The 18,283-nt window shown below is 35.8% G+C and overlaps 1 protein-coding gene across 2 annotated transcripts in view; it reads left to right on the forward strand.

Moving 5' to 3' along the window:
• LOC106787804 (Krueppel-like factor 3) overlaps positions 1 to 18,283 on the forward strand; it is a 222,528-nt gene that overhangs the window by 15,820 nt on the left and 188,425 nt on the right. The window lies entirely within an intron of this gene.

Below are 18,283 nucleotides of genomic sequence, written 5' to 3' on the forward strand. Positions count from 1 at the left end.
AGGAAGAAAAAAGATAGTAGAAAGAAAGAGAAAGGAAACCAGATAAACCGGTATTACTATGATCAACCAAACGAATTTCTCGTACTTGCGGTGTGACTTGATCCTTCCTCGAATAAACTCTTCTCTATTTGCTAGGAAATACTTAAGTACATACTTAGATAGTTCAGGAATTTCGATTCGAGTTCATTTTATTCAATATTTAAATAAATATTTATGATCGTGTGTCATATAGCTGTGCTTGAAATAAATAAGAGAGAAAAAAAAAAGAAGAAATGAAAAATGCGCGTAGCTCGCGCATTACTATCGAACATCATTTTTACATCGTTGCAACGTGTTTAAGTATTCGCGATAAAGATCTTCCTTTCACATTTTAATTTTTTTTCTTCTTTTTATTTTATTTTTTTTAAATTTTTTTTTCTTCCATTCGAACGTATATCTTAATGAAATTAAAACGGCGAATTTCGAGGATTAAAAAATGAGGGTCTTAAAGATTCTAAATTCAGTCGTTCGTAAAGATTAATATGGATGATTGAAGGACATCTATCACTGTCTTAAGACACCCAAAAATCTTCCTCTCCTTTTAACACTTAAAACAAAGCGACATAGTGGTCCGAGATGGTAAGCCGCGCCGAGTTAAACAATCTTCCAGGAGATATCTCTTTCATTCATTCAAAAAGGCTGCTCTGTTGGGTCAAAGAGCGTCTTTCGTCCAACGATACGCGTGCTGAATCAAAGAATTCGTCGCGGTAAACGATAAGATACTTTCCCTCTTTCTCTCTCTCTCTCTCTCTCTCTCTCTCTCTCTCTATACTTCTTTTTATTTTTTTTTACGTTCCACTATCTTCTTCGTCTTGGCGTATGCGTTATTAACGACGGTGATAAATTGTAATGCAGAGGCACGCGGGTGCGGCCCTCTCTTTCTTGGCTAGTGCGACGAATCGGCGATTTGGAGGGAAAAAAAGTCTCTCCGGAGAACCCGTTCTTCATCTCTCTCTCTCTCTCTCTCTCTCTCTCTTTCTTTCTCTTTCTTTCTACTATCTTTTTTCTTCCTTTCGCGTGTGCTACCTTCTCCGTGAAAATCGGTCGTCGGCCCTTCGCCCTGTGTCCTCTTCATCCGTTCACTTGCATAGTCATCGTCATACCATTCTTTTCCCTTCTTTTGCATTTTTTTGTTCGTTTTTTTTTTTTCTTTTCGAGCCACCATCGACACCACCTGCAGCAGCAACCAAATCTACGCGGTGTTTATCGTAAGATTAAATTTAATGAAGAAACTTTTATTTGATATATATCATCTTTGACATTTTCTTCTTTTCATTCTTCCTAATTAATTTCAATTCAATTTTTGTTTGTTTTGTTTTTTTTTATATTAGATTTACTTATTATCTATTTGAAAATTTTGTGAAGACACGTGACGACGATACTCGAGTTAGAAATTCGCACGTTCGTTAAATCCTAAGTTAATTGAAATATTTATTCGAAGTTCCATGGTTCGTTGCATGCAAGTAGGCAAGTGTTCTTACTTAGCCGCGTGATTGTGTGCGTCGTCTGTGTTATCGTTTATCGCGGCCCAGTTAAGAGCTCTCTGATATCTCCCGTCGTACGTTTAAATCGTTTTCAGTCGAGTGTAAGATATGTATTGCATAAAAGACGCGCGCCGCTAATTGCTACTAACAGTGGTAGCAACATTGTGTGTTTCGTTAAAACACACAGGTGTAACAGCGATTCGAAATAATATCACATGTAGAAATAATTTCACACGCATTGTCTCTTAAACGTCCTACGTTTTCTGTTACATACAACTTACGTATCTATGCATGTATAATATCATAGGTATATATTTATGTGTTAGCGTTAAATTGCATAATTCAGTTAAATCGTGGAAACTCTAGGTTTTACTTAAAATAAATAAGCGTTTTAGAAATAATTCTATATAAACATTTTAATGATCCTACTGTAAATATGCTTATTTCATTGATAAGATGTATTTAACATGCATACCCACACACACACACACACACACAAACATACCAGAAATATTAAAATTTTATCTCGCGAGATTATTTCGAAAACTCATTTTCCAGCGAGAAATACACTCTAACAATACGGAATATATTGATCGATTATTGAGTGTTTATAAAATGACTTAATACCATTAAATTTTTTATTTATACATACACCCACTCCTTAGCCGGTGTCTATATTCCAATGTTATCGTTTATATTTAAAAATTTCGTCGTTGAATTTGTAAACACATTGACCTTCCTTCGATTCATTTTAAAGGTGATTTCGGTGAGCACCGAGTGTATTGCGTAGTTGTTTTCATACTCACACGTCAGTATCCTTCGAACACCGGGAGACGTAACAACGATATTAGAAAAGTATAAAATTTATTTCTTGTATACGCGCGGCGTGTTTTGTTACTATGCAAATAATATGCATATGTGCGCGAGTGTGTGTACTACTGGCGAGTGATATATATGTGCATGCGTGTGTATATGAGTATCGTTAAAAACAGGAATACATCTGAACACGTTTGGCTGGAAACTGAGAAGAATAATGATTGAGAAGGGAAGGGTGAGTTTTTAAGTTAAGTTAAATTAATCGAAAAAATAGTTGATTCGGTGTTTGTTCAGTATATTGCATTGCTGTTTTTATATTCATTGAGAGATATCAACACAATAATAGAAAAGTATAAAATATTTTCGCGTATATATATATGTGTTTTGTTGCTATGTAAATGATATGCATATATATGCATACGTTTGTGCACTGCTGTGTGTGTATTGCTGGCGAATAATATATATGTGCAATACGTACGTGTATATGTCAACGTTAAATTTTATAATTCAGTTAAATCGTGGAAATTCTAGGTTTTTTATTCAAAATAATAAGACGTTTTTGAGAATACAGTTTGAGTAGTTGAAGTATGAGAATGAAATTTGATTGATCTTTAGGGTGTTTTTCTTTTTACGACAACGCTCATAGTTATCCTTTCTTATCTCTTCCTGTACTTTAAAAATCAATGTTCTGTTAGTTATGGTGTTTTATCGTTGAAGTAGGTAATTCTACCTTCTTTCATATTTAAATAAGTCAGTATATTGGTTTAAGTGTTCAGTTAGTTATTTCACGAATTAACGAATTTCACAATGTAATATCACATAAGTGCTTTAAAAATTGAAACTCGCATGATTTAACATTTTTATTTCAGTTAAAGTTTATTTTCCTAATCGTGCAGCAGATGGATACGAACGTCTGGTTAAAATCTGATTAAATAAATTCTTACACGATTTGAAATCCGATCCAATAATAAAGTTAATAAAGTTTTGGATAGCAAATAATTTTCAGTTAGTTTGAAAAATAATTCATGGAAAGAAGAAGTCAATTTCATTTACGAAGAATACGTACATATGTAATACTCGTCGTCGTAGTTTTTGTGCTTTTTTAAGGACGTCGAGTAGAATTCGGAAAAATCGATAAGACGATACGCGGATAGAAGAATATGTAATCCTTCTCTTTTTTTATCTACATTCATCCTTGCTATCTACAAATTCGAATAGTTCTAGTGAAATCGAATTAGAATGACGTATACATCTCACGTGTTAATACGATCGATAAAATTGAACTAGAAAGATGCTTGTTAAAAATTAATTTTGCCTATTGATATAATAATAATAGTACAGATTAATGTTTCCACGGATTAGATATTTTCTCTCTCTCTCTCTCTCTCATTTAGTAATTCGTGCAGGGGTCATTCGGAGTCGTATCAAACGCATATATGTACATACGATTAGCCCCTCCTCTCCGTTTCCTCCCTCCCACCCTCTTGCCGGTTTGTCTTCTTTCGAGAATCTTTTATTAGCATTAATGTAATTCGATAATAAGTTATATTTAATAACGCTTTGAGACTGTGGGTACTTACATTTTTGAAATTTGCATTTGAAGTTTGGTATGGTGGGACGGACGTAAGGTAACGTTTACGGTTCTGAAAGACATTTAGCCGAAGTCGCGTTCGCTGTTGGATACTAAGTATCGCTCGATTATATCTCGCCCGTAAAACGTCCTAGGGACATTAATTTATTTTATATTCGCACTGGGGTCGCGTATGCACGTCGAATATCATTTCTTTCTTTCCTTTTTATTCTTTATCTTCTTCTTTTTCATCATCATTTCTTTCTCTCTTCTTGCAAGGACCAGACGTTTATAGTTCTCTTCGTGGCAACCGCGAGAAATCGTTATTTGCAATAAATTGTTGTCTCGCTAACGGAAAGGATCCCCGCTCGACATGCACAAAGATCGATTCGACTTGTTAATACGATTCGTTTTACGGCTTTCTTCTCCTTTTCTCTCTTCTTTTAAGATTTTTATTGTATTTTTCTTAAACGAACGCTTCGTATCGTTTTTTATACTTTTACATTTGTAACATTTTATTTGATCGCGAAGGATCTTTGTCAAAATTAAGGTTTATTGAGGAAAGAAACAAAAAAACAAAACAAGCGAAAAGATAAAAATATATGATACGTCGTTGCTCTTTGAAAATTGGCATCGTCCAACCCTCGATGATGCGAGGTCAACGAGCATTATATCATCTTCAAGCAGAAAGTCGAGATAGTCGGTGAGAAAGAGAGAGAGGGAGAAAACGGAAGAGGAGAAGCTTTACGCAAAAGGTTATTCTGATATTTTTAGAACTACTTTCGCGTAGATGATATTTCCTCTCGTTTTCTTTCAGTTTTCTCTCGCGGAAGTCGAATATATATATATATATAGAGAGAGAGAGAGAGAGAGAGAAAGAAAGAAAGAGAGGAGAGCCAAAAGTCTCGTCAATTCGTGTACTTTAAGGCCAGACTACGTTTAAACGTGTCTCTTTGATCCAGGCAATGTATTTCGAGAGGACGGGTGACAGGCTCCGGCCTGTATGCGTTTTATTTAAAGACCTGACACGCCTTAGTTATTGCGCAACGGCTGCGAATCCGTACTCTTATGTTGGCTTACAGTTTTAACGGTTAACCGTGCAAATCTTTTGTTTTCTTCTTACTTGCATGCCACCCTATCTAGGCACACAAAATTTCCTTCTAACGAAACGAAACGAAACGAGATGATGGGAGGCTGCCTATCATTTTTTTCTTCCCCTTTTTGTTTTGCTAAATACCAAAAAGAAATATATGATTGGTCAAGGATTGTTGGCATAACGTTTGTATGCATGACATGAATGGACACTAAGGATACGGTCGTTAATAATCGAAGGAAAGCTTTTTTCTTCACGCACGATATCGATATGTATTTAATATGTATATATATATCTTCTAACTACTTGCTACTCTCGTACTTCGATCACGGTAATGGACTACAAAATTGTCAGCGTATCGGTAACAGCACTCCCGCAATGAGTAATAAGATTTTATCTTCGATAATATATAGCTCAGATCTCTCTGCGTTCTCGTTACTAAATACGCGACCTGTCTCTATCACTTTGTCTTTTTCTTACTTACTTTCTTTCTTTTCTCTCTTATTTTATTTTTATATTAAAAGAACAAAATAAACAACGGAATTACTTACAGGAATTACTAGCGAAGAAAATCGATTATTAACTTCTTTTTTTTTTTTTTATTAATTATTATAACGTTGTCACTAATATATTTTGTAATAAGTTGAAATCATTTATCACGTTATAACTTATAATATATCAATTTTCATTTTGTTTTGACAGGTTGGGGGGGGGGGNGGGAAAGATAGAAAGAAAGAAAGAAAGAAGGAGCATGGGTTTCGAATAAAAATTGTTGAAATCACGCGTGCATCTTTCGTATTATAAAATATACAAGTTGGTATAAAATAGTAGGGGCTCTGGAGAACAGTTTCAGTTTCAATTTCATGCGGGAGTTCTAGCGTCTATAATTCAACGACGTAACGACGGAATTGCAAAGTACTTTCTAAGAACGTGTTATCGACGTATATACATATACATAAGACATACGTAACGTCACGAGGTACGTCCTGTTGCGAGGAAGAAACGATATTTCAAAGGTTGACAAAGTAGCTCGGGCTTCTTTTCGCGAATAGAAATGCAATAAATGTGCAACGCGATACGATCCCCCCACCCCTCTTCCCCACCCACCCCTTCATTCTTTTTTCCCTTTCTATATTTTTCTTTTATTATCTTTTTTATTAATTTTTTTTTTTTTTTTTTATTTCTTTTTCGTTCAAACGAAAATAAGATTTTCTTTATGACAGAAACATTGTCGAGATAGCACGACAAAGAATAAGAAAGTGTTTTGTTTCTCCCGTAGAAGCTGAACGATCGTTTTATAATTCTTTTTCAGTCCGCCCACACCGGGTCCGAAGCAATACGCGGGCCCTTTTAATTTACGAATCGTTAAAGTCACGCACGACGACGTAAAAGTCGTGCCGGGGTCAAGAGGGTTTTAAAATTGCTACGTAAATTTCGTCGGCGCTAAAGAGGTGTGAATTTGTTTGAATCGCCACGCCATTTTTTTTCTTTCTCTTATTTTCCTTTTTTTTTTCTTGTCACTTGGAAATAATGCAATCTCTCCCGAGAAACCATCTCGACTTTTTGTTTCTCCAACTTTGCCATCTTTCATCTTCTTTTTCGTCGAATTTTTTAATTTTTACGAGACGAGAAATTAAACTGAAGAATCGATTGAAAAGAATGGTGATCATCGTCGAAGATTTCTTTTCATTCTCATTTCACGAACCACCTACCCCGATGTAATATCTACCTGTATATATCCGCGTGCTTGAATTTCGCGTCTGGTTTCAGAGAGAGGTTTTTATGAAACTGCACTCGAGTCGGTAAAAGCTGAGTCATTCTTGGATGCGCCTACCTAGTTTTCTCGCTTCGTAAGTGCCGACATTACCGTGGTAGGATATCGTTAATAAATAACGACATGCAACATACAAACAGCCCACTTCCTCGTAAACCTAAACGAGCCTTAAAACGTGTACCTTCGTTCATTCGTTCGTTTATTTCATTGTTGGTAAGCTGGTCCAACGAATCGTCGGATTATCCTCATCATTGCCATGTTCATAGCAATCATCTCCCGTTCCTTCTTATTTTAGTATCTATTCATTTGCAATATGCTACTAAGAACAGATGCAGCAGCAACGTTACGGGTTATTTACAAGTTAAACGTTTATGAATTGAATCTACCCGAGAATTATACATCCCGAAAGAAAAAAATATTGTCGAAATTATTCGTTCGAGTAATAATTGAATCGTTCGATCGATTTGATTACGATAATGATCCTAAATTTTAAAAGACTCGGGATCGGACCGCCACGAATTTTGCCATACTCTAACGATCCCAATAAATGTCTACAAAAAATAATAAGAATCAAAGGGAATCGTCGGGAGATCGGATCGAGGACAGATCGCATTAATTTATCGATCGTGAAAGAGAGAAATAAAAAAAGAAAGAAGAAGAAGAAGAAGAAAAAAAAAGCTTTCGTTACGGTTTCCGTTAACTTTCGACTTTATTCGGCTTTCACCGGATTCGTCGAAAAAAAAACACATTTCTTTTCTCGATCGCGTCATCGTTAAATTACGACGATGATTCCTATAGATTTATTGCTCTTAAAAAAACAAAAAAAAAAACATTTCTCATATATTCCGAATATTTTTTAATATCATTTTCGAGATATATTTATTGAAATAAATGTTTTCAAGAATTACGTGATCCATGTCAAGTTGGAAAGCGCAACATTTTAATGCCTTCCTCTTTTCAAGGACGACCAATTAACGTCAAAGACTTATCTCGAAACTCCTCCCATGTAAGGACCGACTGTGTATACTTATTTACATTTGTTTACTACTAGCTACAAGGTTTTTAGTAACGTAATCAATCTCTGAATAAAAAGTTCGTATTGGATGTTAGTACGTTATAAAGATTTCTCACGTAAACATGCATCAGGTAGTTCTCTCACGTTATTTTTTCACGTGATTTTACAAAAGCATTTTTACGTTTTCCGCATAGCAGATCGAAACGGAAGGTAATCTTATTGTTACTATCGAACAGTCAATTCTTTAGTTAGCTCGTGATTCAACGCGTTGTCAGCTTTATAGAATCATTTTTCTCTAAGGTTAGTCAGTTAAGTGTTTATATTACCGTCGAATATCTACGATAAACAAGGCGCCCACGGAACCACTTGCTCGTAAAATCTAGCCAAACCCTTCCTTTCCTCTCCTCTCCTCACCCCCACTCTCTCTCTCATTCTCTCTTTCCTTCTCTAGCCATACCTATTTCCTACTTCAAGTTAAAACCTGTTCACGCCTGGTACCAAGCTTAACACCCTTTCATGGATACTTCGTTTCTTCGATATGTTGCGTGTGCAAGTCGATTCTTCGAGCTTATCGACAATACCGCTCGTAAACGTTATGCTTTCGATAGCATTTGGATATGTAGAGAAAAAGAGAAGGAAGAGCATCGAATTTAAAGAACGTTCGTTTTCTCTCTCTCAGATTCCAATAACACACGCGTGTACGTATGTATGTATGTTGAAAGTCCACTCGTTTAAAATCAAATTAACGATGGTTTCTAATTTTATAGTAAATGTTTCTTATTTTATATAATACATACAAAAAAAACTTTAGAAATATTTGTATTGGTTTCGTAATAAAATAAATCGTATATCAATTTTTCTGAAAACGTGTTGATAGATTGTTTACTTGCACTTATATTTTGTAGAAGCAGAGACACGCGCCGAAATTGAGGAAACAACACGATTATAGATTTTCGAGTTAGTTTGATCGTTAACGCAATACGCAATTTATTTTCTACGAACATGATCGATTCCTTTCACGCATTGCCAATAGATGCGTTGTCAGTTTGAAATCTGGAAACATTATTTCAACGGGTATCCACGTTTATTCGAGCATTGCTTTGAGAAGCTTTGACTCGTGTTGTAATTCCATTTATTTTATTTTCTTACTTTAGCAAAGTAGAGAAATAATATTTCTCACGGCGAGAAACAATCTGTCAATAGGCTTCTAATTCCGATCGGTGAACCATTTTCCGCACGTTCGTGCGTATTTTTTTTGTTAATATCATGCACACGTGCGTTGAAAAAATAAAATATCGAATTTTATCGAAGTCATATATTGATCTTTCTTAAATCGTTGAGAATAAAATCATTCCGTTGCTTTCATTTTCGTAATTCGCAATAATATTCTTCGGATAGAAATAAAGTATAAAACGATTTAACGTTAAGTCGTAACATCGTCGTAGTTGTCGTTTACTCGAAAGGGATTTTCTTCGACTGTCCGTCAACAAGAATATCACGGGCGTTGTTATTTCTATGGGGATAAAATGTGTACTCCTTTTTCTAACATTATACTTTTGCCAGCGAACGCAACGAGACTTTAAACGGCTACGTAGCTTAACCGATATGGTTCTCTTCACCGATCGGATATTTATCTGCTGTCCTGTCGTCGTGAAGCTTGTGTATATAAATATATCTTATATATAAAATCTTAACAAATGTTGAGTTTCTCTCTATGAGTGGAAAAGCGAAATACATGAGTAATAAGTTTAGAAAATCGTTTTACAAGATCGAATAGATTCGAATGTTAATTTACAATGGTGACACCGATCTTTAAGGATGCAATGGTAGAGAGAACAGGAGGATCAAGTAAAGGGAAATAGAAGGGAATAACAACAACAACAACAACAATAACAACAACAACGAAAAGCAAGCGTACGAGTAGTCGATCGACCGTAAGAAAACGATTTTATCGAATCTGTCATCGTACGTCATTGCCCACTGTGAAACAACGTCCAGAGAAAAGCACATCGTGTAAATTCAAGCGCCGATTCTCACCGAGCTCTCTCGTCCACCGTATATATATCTCGGTGGACAGCGTTGAACGTTGACATTATCTCGTTTATGTACTTGACGATTATTGCACGCCGTTTCGAATGCCACGTATTAAATCTACCGCTGCGATAGTGCAACAGTGTAAGAATTACGAACAAGCCGGTATGCGTACCAAGCGTAATAATTAACGCGTACGGGCGGGGGCTGGAAACGCTAAATAAAAATATACGAAAAAGTTAGAGAAATAGAGAGTGAGTGAGAGAGAGAGAGAGAGAGAGAGAGAGAGGGATGAAAAAGTTTGGAAAAAGAAAAGCCAAAGTTGTGATTTTTCTCAAGCTCGAATAATCTCTCATCGTAGATCTTCGTAGGTAGGTTTATTTTTATTATCGAACTGTTGAACGTTGTCGAACGTTTATACGTGTCGAAGATAGAAGGTAAAAGAGACAAAGAGAGAAATATTATAAATGTGAAGAGAGCTTTTCTCGAGAACCAGCTGTCGCGTCGTTGTTCTCCCGACAAGACACGATCGTTATCGTGGAAAAGGCAATGAAAGATCGAGCGTAAAGAATGCAACAACAACGCACAACGTGCACATTGCTAGTCTACTACCGTTATATTATAAAATCCGTTATTTTGCGGAATAACTACTTAGGATTTACAATAACGGCGTTCTCCACGCTCGATGTGTGAAATAAAGAGGAAAATACTCATGGTGGTGGTGGTGGTGGTGGTGGTGGTGGTGGTGTGTTAAGGCTTATTCTATGATCGGACTTCGACTAACGGTTGAGGATGTGAAGCTTACCTGTACGTTTGGATGAGTCAAAGCTATCTATCTCTCTTCTATGATGTCTTTTCGTATGTCCATGACGTCAATGACAACGAAGATGAAGACGAACGTTTATATGTTAGAATTGCGAACGTTATTCGAAGTCTAAGTCGAAGTTGGATGGTTCATCGTAATCGCTGATATTAAAAGTGATTACCGCTTGGATCTTCAGAGAAATCTAACGTGCTTCTTCGGTGTCTAATAAGCTAGCTCGTGCATGCATACGCGTATATACGTATACATATATACTTATATATATATATATAGATATATACATACATCGGCAAGAAGCAAAAGGGAGAAAGGTTCATGGGGGTCTTGAGATGCATCGCTCTCTGTGCAGGGAGGACAAAAAGAAAAGAAAATAAAAGAAAATAAAAGAAAAGAAAAAAAAAGAAAAACACATACATAGGGATACCTACGTAAAACCGGTTATACCACCAAAACCGGAAAGATTTCTTCCGTACACTGTCGCCCAAAACGGACAAATGGGACGAGGTAGTTCAGCCACTGTTACACGAATAAAAGAAAAAACTTGCGAAAATCACAGGGTCCGTTGAATAAACGATACACCGCCATCGACTATCTGCCGTCTTGGAGTCTTACCCCTTTCTTTCTTCGATCTGTTACGTGTTTTATTTCTCTTTTCTTCCATTGATACGTGTCTCGATTTTCTTCGGAATAATCCAATCGATTTGACTAAAGAGATTCGATCGATCGTCCTCTATTTTCTTTTTATTATTATTATTATTATTATTATTATTTTTCTACGAGAAAGTTACTTCCGGTTAAAAGAGAAAAAAAATAAAAAAGCTAAGCCACCGTGCAGGCTATAATCAAACGATCGTTTTGTTAATGAATCTCTGTTCTGGAAAGAGAGACGATAAATGAGTTATCGTTCGATCATGCGATGAGTTATTAAGCCCAAAATGATCGGCTTGACCGGATGAAGGATTTTTTACGAAGTAACGACGAAAGGAAGATCGACAAGCTTAATATATATATATATATATCGAGGAAAAATCATTTTATCGATGATTTATCGTAAAAATTTCGGCTTCGTTAGTTAATTAGTAACTATATTTAAATTTTATTCAGGTATTAAAAAGCTACAGATTATTTTTCTTAAACGTAAGAAGAAAATTTGTATGAAAGGACTCGGGAAAGAAAAAAAAAAAAAGAAAAGAAATAAATAAAAAGGAAAAAGAAAGAAACGCCCGGAGCATTTCGAAAGCGTAATTTCAATTAACTCTCTTGGAAGACATTAAAAAATATCCCTACGAAATCAGAATGTAAGAAGTGTTATGTCGAGCACATCCGACACGCGTGATAGATGTTCAAGAAGATACACATGCTTTGCTCCTACCTTACCTTGATTTTCTTTATCTCTTTTCTCTTTCTTACACACTATCTATCTCTCTTTGGAGAAGAACTTCTCGTTCTCGTATATAGGAGAAGGCGAACAGGTGCAGCGATCTTCTCGCAGTGGTAAGAGCACGTTAATGACACGCCACTGTATGGTGTGGGAGAGGCACGTATTAAATTATGAATTAGAAGGAAAATTTACAAGTCGATGCGATAAGATCTCTCGGTTCGCGGTTCGTAATATAGCAAGCGTTTTATCATTGATTTATACGCCGGCAGTCATGCGTTACAGTGTTCTCGTGGATATCAATTAATTCATCGAGGAAAGGAGATATTTGTGAAATTAATCGACGTTAAGATCGATATTAATAACATGTAATCGATAACATATCGCATAACTTAAAATTCCGAGAAGAAATATTCTTTCTCGTCTTTTTCGTGAGTCATCTTTCGAGAGTAAGAAGAAGATGAAGATGAAGGAGAAGAGAAGAGAAGAGAAGGGTGAGAGAGAGACAGAAAGAGAGATTTTGCAAGATGATCACAGGAAGAGCGAGTAGCACATTCCACGTGCATCTTATTTCTCTCAACGCATATAAGACGCATGTGTATACGTGTCTTAACGAAGAGATCTTTCTCTGGGAGAGAACCGAGTCATATATCTCAAAGGTAGAAAACAACTTATTAAATTCTCGTAGGGTATAACATCGTGCAACATCGGTGAGATTCAGGAATATCAACAACAAAAAATCGTATCTTGATAATAATTAATATAAAGAAATTTTCCGTCATTCGAGCGTGTAATTGTTTAGACATATCGATTTCGCGTTTTGATCTAACGAACTTCTAACACATTTTCATTAAAAGCTATATTATTTATTATATATTGTTATTATATTACATTTATGGAGAGTTGCTTCGTTTGTTCGTTCTCTTGGTTTTACTACTACTCCGGTATCTTCGAGATATATCACGAGAAGTCACGACACCGTAACGAATCATCGCAGTACTGCGTATAAGTCGCCTCAAGGGAGAACAGTTGCGAAGTGAAGAGGGAAAAGAGATCTCGAGGAGAGGTGTAGTGGAAGTTCTCTTCTCGGATAATTGATAATCCAATTCTTTAGAGGCATTTCGATCCCGTTCGGAGAGATTCGCCGTCGTCGTCCTCGTTGTTGCCGTCGTTACCAAGTTTCACGAGGAGAGGGTACGTTGTAGAAATCCAAAGAGGACCGGACCGGTCCTTGGAACGTGATCGTCTCAGCATGAGGTCCTCTTCGAGTCTTCTTCCTTCTTCTTCTTCTTCTTCTTCTTCTTCTTCTTCTTCATCTTCTTCTTCTTCTTCTTCATCTTCTTCTTCTTCTTCTTATATTCTTTTATTTCCTTTTATTTTATCCACTTGGTCATCCTACAGATATTCCTAGTCTTTTACTTTACGCGTTTCTTATAATTGTAACAGCTAATTGATCCATAACTATCCTGAATCATTACTTCTTTCTTTTATTTTTTTAGTTTGTTCTTTGCAAAATATAGTGATTTCTTATTTGACGTGTTTCCAATAATTGATCATAAATGTGTCTGCGATCATAAATCATTATTCTTTATTATAAGGTTACAACTTTTTCGATTTCTTAAAATAACTTTCCTCGAACTAAATAGATACGCGCCCTGTCAACTTTAGTCGTTTTTATCTGCTCGTTAATTAACTACGTCGAACTGTAGCGGTTAAAAGAAAAAAAAAAAAGAAAAAACACGTGGAATTTTACTTTTCAACGCTGAGATCATTCGAAAATCTAGTTCAATGGGCGTCGCTAGCCAGTAACCAGATGATATCCTATATATCCTACCTTTGCGATATATCGAATAGATTCTCGCACTCCGACCACACTGACACGAGACTGTTTACTATGCACCAAGCATGATATTGGAGAATGTAGTCAATTAGCCAAGCGCTAATTACTCCCGGCATAACTTCGTCTAATGAGCGAATTACAAGGATAACTTCTGACCGGAAGTTAGATACAGATAAATGCATACACTTAAATTTAAATACATAAGTATATACAATATATATATATATATATATATATTTACCATACTAACACGTTAGAAACGAATCCTTAAAATACATTGCGAAATATTACATATGTATGTTGTTTTTCTCCCATTTTATTCTTTGATTTTGGTCAATCTTTCGTAAGAACATTTCGTAACACTTTATCTTGATGTTTTAAAAAATAAAAAAAAAGAAAAGAAAAAGAAAAATCCAACATACCTATGCTCTCCACGTGCAAGTATACACTCAACCATAAAATAATAAACAAGAAACGTCGACGCGGCATGTTTGTTTGGACATCGACACGAACGAAACGTTCTTTGACTTTAGATTGTTTGGCTAAGAGGCTCGTTGACACTAGATGCTCATAGTATGCGGACATCTTTGCGCTGCAGGTGTTCTCTCTCGTAAGTTTATGAAGTCACAAGTCGGTGCACCAGCAAAGCAGTAAGCAAGCATGACAAATGGTTAGCGTATATTGGTTGAGTAGGCTCGTTCTAACGCTCCACTGACTTATGTGCCTTGGAAACGTCTGTCTTGCCACTTCATTGTCGGACTTGTTAGTCGTTCGAAGAGAATCATTTTCATTTAGTTAATAATACATCTATCCAACGCTCATTTACATTTAAACGTTTCCAACTAACTTATTGTTAGTCTTAATTGAATTGTCTGTTTAAAACTTTCCGTCTTATTTATTTTTATATCTCTTTTTTGAAATAGGATTTGTAATTAACGATAAATGTTTAGAATATAAACGTCATCATTAAGAATGAAAGACGAGTGAAACCATTTTGTATTAGAAATTGCATCGATATACTTTAGTTTCACCCCATGTTTTTAACAATGACGTTCGTCGCATCGTTCAGACGACCATTTTAAACGATAACCCTTGCATCCTTCCGCGTAACGAGAGACTCGAAAAACACTCGACACGTACACACACACACACACACACACACACACATAAACACACGCAATAGGACCGATTGAGAATCGTACGTTGACCTCGAGAATGTAACTTCCTACGATTTATTTTTAATAATACTTGAATGAAAATTATCCACGCAGCATATAGGAAATTCGTGAATGGTTATGGACGAAAATAACAGTAAACTCAAAGTAATTAATGTTCCGTGCTAATTTAGCTCACCGTTATTTGTCACGGCTTAAAAAACTCAAAGGTAAACTCGTTGCATTAACGAAGCTTTTTAAGCGAAGACATGTTTTCAATATTGACCATTTTTTTTTCTTTTTATTATATTTATTTTTTTTTTATTTGTGTATAATATATATATACATTTTATCGGCTTTTACCATTCGATCGAATGGAGAAAAGTAACTGAGGGTGATTTCGCATGAATATGCATTTAAATCGTACGCGTATTTTTAACTACACTCGAATACGCATCGCTCGTCACACGTTGCAATCGTTCGTCGACGGAATGTTAAACGTAACATTTTCTTTTTTTTTTTTTTTCAAAATAACCTTTCGTATTAATCGATCTAAACGTAGCGTATCTAAATTTTCGCGATTTATCAAATCGATTTTAATTACTCGCGAAATTTATTTTTTCCATTTGATCAAAACAAAGTTAGGAAAACAAAGAAATATTTAATCTAGTTTTTATCTTATTTCCCCATCGAACTAAAAATAACATTTTTAACTATGTACATATTTAAGTCGTATCTACAATAATTATAACATTAGTAAAAATATCCGAGACACATACTTTTGGAACGTTGTCACAGAGAATAAAAATGTTTTTACGAAGCAACCGAAAGGCAACGCACGTGCTGAATTGGTCACCTGGGAATCCACAGGATCTTATTAAATTTCGATTGATTTTTATCTTGCCCACTCGCGAATTGATCGATCAGGAATCTCGATCGTTTTCTTAAGTAAAAAGTATCTTTGTAAGTATATATATATATATATATATATTATTTTCGAATTTAAAATAAATTTATTTTTCGGGTTACTTATTTAATAATATTGTCAACATAATTAGAACGTAAATTAGTACGAATATTCGTGGAAAGTAAATATAATCGATAAGTAGTCGATTAAAGTCGATTAATCAAAATTGAACGACATTAATCGTAGTAAGGCAAAGTATGTTTTTACTTGGATCAACGGTTTTTGTTACGACCTCGTTAACGATATGCGTGTTCGTCATCGAGTTACGTTGAATATTTCGAACATTATCAGGGCCCGCCATGTTTCGAAGAAAAATTGTTGATATCGGGTTCGTTTTATAGTAGAAGGAAGTAGGTATCAAAGATAATAATGCACGTTCTCCGATCGTAAATCGAACAGTCAAGAAAAGGAGATTACGCTGACGAAATGGTAGCTGACATAGAAAAGAAGTCCTTGCTAGTTTTTATCTGTCTTGTATTTCCAATGTCGTGTCTTGGCATGCGCCGGGACGCACACGCATAATCTTTTTCATTTCTTTTTTCACATTTCATTTCATAACGTCGTTAATTCTTCTTATACGCGTCTTCTCTTTATGGAAGTACTTCAAGTCCAAGGATAATTCTCTTGATTCCGCTAGGAAAATCTTCATTACCGTCTTATTATTTTTAATCAATTTTCGAGTTTTATAATAATAATAATAATAATAATAATAATAATAAGTATAATAATGAGAGATGTAAAAGCGAATATAAATGGTTTGGGTAGAAAGTTTCTTTTTCTTTTTAAATGGTTTCGTGAACGAGAATAAATTACGACGCCTACAGTTTCCTGATGAGAGAGAGAGAGAGAGAGAGAGAACGTTCGAGCGTTCTGGCAGAGTGAACATACTTGGATAAAACCGTGGCAAATATTGACTTAGTCCAGGATGGAAGAAGAGTTTCGTGATGACCACCGTGAAGTTATGGACAAAAGAGTTCTTGTGTTCTTTGCGAACGCGTCAAGTGTTATATCACGTATATATAACCTATACACATACACACACACACATACACGCATACATAAAGATAATTGCATGATCGATAATCATTTCTTGGTAGATATTATTTTCTTTAATTTCTACATAGAGAAATGATATAATCCAAAACGACGAGTTGGTCAGATAATACAAGGAGATTTTTAGAATAATTTTCTCGGTGGACAGAAAATAGTATCTATCGCAATTGGAGGACGATAGAGAGAGAAATTGTGGGCAGTGTAGGGAGTGTGCACGGTCTGTCGGAGCGAGATATAGGTGGGCGTTCTGCCGGATATGGTTCGCCGGAAGCAGGGGGACCCTTGCCACCGACACGCTTCAAGCTTCTCGACAGCGTCGGAACGTCATTCACGATGATATTTGCCGTTAAATCGAGCCAGTCTCTCTCTCTCTCTCTCTCTCTCTATTTCTCTCTCTTTCTCTATATATATATATATCTGTTTTTTTTTCTTTTTGAATCGCAGCACCGATTTCTAGATCAAGGCAAGCGTCGACTGGCGTACCGACATTTCTTTATTTTCATTCCTATTTAACGTTTACAAGAGAATCAGGGATTTCAAAGGAATAACATGATCTCCCATGGTACATCGAGTCGGAATTAATGGACTGCCTCTTCGAATCGATTACTAGGTCGAACAGATATCGACTACGACTTTGCGATTCTAACATGAGATTTCCAGGATCGTTGCATTCGGCTAATACCTATTACTACTACGGATGAAAGAGAACTCGGTTAGCTTTTACTCTCCCTCTCTCTCTCTCTCTCTCTCTTTCACTCACTCACTATACTGTAGTAATACTGTAGTGTACTGGACTAGATAATAATGGCTCGCGTAATAATATCGATCCCATCGATTTTCTAGTTCGGTAAATTTACGCTTAGAGATCATACGGAGTCGACTACGATGCCGCCTTGCTTGCCTCCGTCGCTTTGTGTGCGCCGTGATCCGGTCTACCGCTAATCTAATCTCACTTGGTGTAATATTAATTCAAGGTATTTGATTCTAATCTCTTGTGGAATTAATGCTCACAGTCTGCTAACTTGTCTAGCATTAGTTTAATAGTGATCGTAGTACTACAGTTAACTCGGTCTGAAACTAGTCTGATTTCTGTGTGATCTAGTTTTACGATTGTGGTCCACACTTCTTCTCGTCTCAAATGAAACTTTTTCTATACAAAAATTGAACAAAAGTTTTTCAATGTACTGACCTCGAATTTTCTTTTTTTTGATTTTTGCTCTCTCTCTCTCTCTCTCTCTCTCTCTCT

The sequence above is a fragment of the Polistes canadensis genome, unplaced genomic scaffold, assembly GCF_001313835.1.
Source record: "Polistes canadensis isolate GaletaPanama2010 unplaced genomic scaffold, ASM131383v1 scaffold_115, whole genome shotgun sequence".
In the NCBI taxonomy this organism is placed as follows: domain Eukaryota; kingdom Metazoa; phylum Arthropoda; class Insecta; order Hymenoptera; family Vespidae; genus Polistes; species Polistes canadensis.